Here is a 4,116-nt window from a genome sequence, read left to right on the forward strand (position 1 = left end):
TTATTCTAGTTATTCTATTTATTCCTGGGCTAACAGAGCAGTTTTGTCTCCTGGCCTTGCAGCAGTGCAAATGATTGAATGCAGGAGGATGAAGCCAGAGTTTGGTGTGTGCTCTGCAGCAGAGGATGGAGCATCCCCTCCAAGGGCAGGGCAGTCCCCAGCAGCAGGGAGGGGCTGCCCTGGGTGCACTGGAAGCCACCTGGGCCATCCTTCCCAGCTTTCAGAGGACAGCCCCAGCAGTGCTCAGGAGTTTGGCTGCCTCTCCTGGTGAATTTGGCTGCAAATTATTCTTCAGAGCAGGGCTCTGGGAGCTGGCAAGGCAGAGCATCCATTAGTGAGCAGAGTTAGCAGGAAAAGCTCTCCAGGGCACTGGGTCAGGGAACAGAAAACCCAAGTAGGTCACACTGACTGAAAACACCAATTCATTCCTCACAACTCGTGGTTTCACACTGCTCTGAGGGACCGGGGATTTCAGCAGGAAAATTGCAGCGTCTCCCTGCAGAGCCAGAGCCGTGGGTTCACCCCTGGGGTGTGTGGAGGTGACTCACAGGGGACACTGTGCAGACCCTCCCCTGAATTCCCACCTTCCCTGCCTCCTGCAGTGTCCCGAGCCCTGGGGAGGGGTCCCAGCTCCTCCAGCTGCCCCTCAAGTCCATCAGCTGGGAGGGATTGCTGAGAGCACAGAACAAGCTCTGAGTGCCACTGCTTGAAGTACCTGAGACTCAGGGTGGTGACAATTAGGGATGCACAGCTTGGAAATCTCCCCCTCTGCACATCCTCCCCTGGATTGTAGTGTTGATACCACAGACAGCTTTGATCCTAAAGGACAAGAAGGCAAACTACAGAGAGCAGGAGGAAAGGGAGGTGGGAAAAGTGAATGGGACACAGGGATGTCCTGAGACAAGGAGAAGATAAAAACTACAGATGAAATATGATTAAGGCAAAGAAAAGGAACAAGGGAATAGCCACAAATGTTGATTTAGAAGATGGGCAGAACGAGAACACTGAATGTTTCTTACTTTAAGCTCGGTGTAGGTGCAAGAGCTTTGGCTTTGGTTTGGATGTGCTGGTGAGACTCCTTTCACCCCAGCTTGAACTGTCCAAAAATGAAGCTTGATGTGATCTGTGAACTGAGGCTGCTTTTCTGGTTAAAGGAAAGGAGAGAAAGAGACACCTCCCTCCTCCAACACCAGGCACACTGGATCCTGCCCTGCCAGTGGAGAAGGAATCCAGCTCAGCTGGATGCAGGACCAGCCTCTGTCTCACACTCGTGCCTGGCCTGACTGGGGTTGTGTCATCTCATCCCAAGACACAGCAGAGAGCCAGATTTACAGCTTATATTTAATTCAGCTCTTGCTCTGTACACTGGTGTTTGAGCCTGCTGATCTACCTGGCCCATCAAAACCTGCAGGAGCTGAGCTTTCTCTCTCTGCTTTAGCCAGTGAAGATGGAGAATTCTAAATTTAGAGTGGCTTCAGCAGCACGCTGTGTCTACCCGTGCTTGATCTCTGCTTTCTGAAAAGATGATGACCAAACCAAATCCAGATTTCCTTTTAATCTGGCCTATTTTAAATCAAACTGCAAAGAAAGATACTGAAGCTGCTGCTGGGAAACGTGCTGCTCCATGAATTAGTAATTGTGTTTATCTTCTACATTGGGGATTTTTTGCCTGTGTTGCTGTTTTCTTACTGCCACTCAAGATGAGGAGCCTGTATTTGAATGAGACTATTTCAAAGCACTTTTACACTCATGTAGAGTCAGGCACTTATTTACTTTCTGACAGTTATTTACTTCCTGTAAATATTTCACAGCCACAGGACCTCCCAGATGAAAGCAGTTTGCTCTGTGCTCCTGTTCAGGAGTCTAATTAAAACCAGAATAAAATGAGAGGGATGGAGCTAAGTGCTAACTGCAATGGATGGATCTAGAGGGAATTCTGCAAGGGAGCCTTTTCTTGGCACAATTACTGAAGCATAAAAGAGAGGAAAAGTGCCCAACAGAAAGCTGAAAGCCCTGGGATGGATGAGGAGAGGCTCTGAGAGATGGCAGAGCCAGCACTGAGAAGCTGATCCTCGATTTCCCATCACCAAGCCCAGCCACCTCCTCTGGCCTGAGCCCCCTGCTCAGCACAGAACCGACAGCAGCAGCATCTGGGTGCTGTGAGCCAGGATGAGCTGACATCACATCACGAGGCTCCCAAAGCCCCCCTGCACTGCCCAGGACCCCTCACTCTGCTGGCCACACACACCAGCTGCCTCTGGGGCTGAGGGACCTCAGCAGGGCTGGTACCTTCTCCAGGATTTTAATGATTTCAGCAGCACTGCAGGGCTCCCTGGCTCTGCTGCCTTTCCCTTTGCATCCTTGCCACAGCCAGAGCTGCAGGAAAATCCAGCCACTCCTAAGCAATCACACAGAGAAGAGAAAAGAATGAAGATCAAGCATCACTTCCCCTGTTCTGGTTTTTGTTTTAGAAATAACTTCTTTGCTCTTGGTTAAGGACAGATTATTGACCACAGCTGTCTAGAGGGTGAGGGCAAATTGCTTCAGGTTTTGAGTGAGGATTTTTCACTTAAAAGATTGCATTTGGAGACAAGGGAGATTATGAACAATCCTTTAACAAGATCCTCAAGCCATCAGGCTGTTTAACATTATTGATCAGTGAAGCCAGAGCATATTCCTTTAAAAAAATCTATCAGATTAAAATGGAAATAGTTTTGTGGTTCTGACTTCTCACAAGGTTCATTTCCCTTGGCAGCAGAGCTCTCCCCTGGAGGGGGCAGCCCCAGGCCAGGGGTGACCCTGCCCTGCAGCCCTGGCAGCTCCCTGTGCCTCAGCCCACCCAAATCCCAAAGCACATCAAACCAGCAGGGACATCTCCTAACAGCTCATGGCCACAGCAAACTGGTTTAATAGGAAGGAACATCACTTGGGGGCTATTTCAAACACTCTTCTTTGGAGAACATTGGACACCAAGTGAAAAAACTTCATCTCCAAAGGGCCCGTGCTGGGATCACAATTCCCAGGATTTGTTTACAAAAGAAATAAAAAGAACACTTGTCTTTCAAATTAGTGCCCCAGAAGTTGACAGCAATAGTAGTAAACAATAGAAATGATTTGTATTAATATCCATGTTTATTCTAATGATGTTGGAATTCTCTGTGAAGATTAATTGGCAATAATGTTGCAAAAACTCTTACACGTGAAATATGCACCATAAACCTAAAATAATTTGACTGACCTATGTTCTAAAGTGAAGTATTTACAGTAATGAGATTCTAATTATCCTTTGTTATGGCAGGCCATTATCCACACTCCTCTTTATTGATAGGAGATGTATTGTTTCAGCATTTTAGCTCAATTTATTTTCTCACATTTGCACTTCCTTATGCACAGAAAATGAGAGGCAATCATTACCTTCTTCACTTTGCATTCAATTTACATCAACAGCACATTACCTCATCCCAACTCATTTATCAACCACAGAAATTTGGTAACAAAAGCTGCTGTCAGTGATGAATAAAGATCATTTCAAACTGAGCAAGAAGAAACAAGATGAATTATAGGTTTCAGGACCTTTTGTTTGCTCAAGAAAAGGAAGATGAAGGATTTTTTTCCACCTAGACAAGACAGATCTCACGAGGCTGTGACTCTTATTGAGCACATCCCCATCACCTGTGGCTGCTGGGACTGTGCTGCACACCCAGGGAACTGCAGACAGCAAGGACCAGAAATGTCTGTGTCCTTCTCTCACCCAGGGAACTGCAGACANCCTTCTCTCACCCAGGGAACTGCAGACACCAAAAACCAGAAATGTCTGTGTCCTTCTCTCACCCAGGGAACTGCAGACACCAAAAACCAGAAATGTCTGTGCCCTTTCCTCACAGAGATAACTCCAAACACCAAGAACCAGAAATGTCTGTGTCAACTCCAAACACCAATAACCACCAACGTCTGTGTCCTTCTCTCACCCAGGGAACTGCAGACACCAATGATCAGAAATGTCTGTGCTGCACACCCAGGGAACTCCAAACACCAAGAACCACCAATGTCTGCACCCTTTCCTCACAGAGGGATGTTGTTGATGTTCTGGACTGATGCACAGAGGTTCAGGAGCTC

This window comes from Parus major, chromosome 4A (assembly GCF_001522545.3).
Source record: "Parus major isolate Abel chromosome 4A, Parus_major1.1, whole genome shotgun sequence".
NCBI lineage: Eukaryota > Metazoa > Chordata > Aves > Passeriformes > Paridae > Parus > Parus major.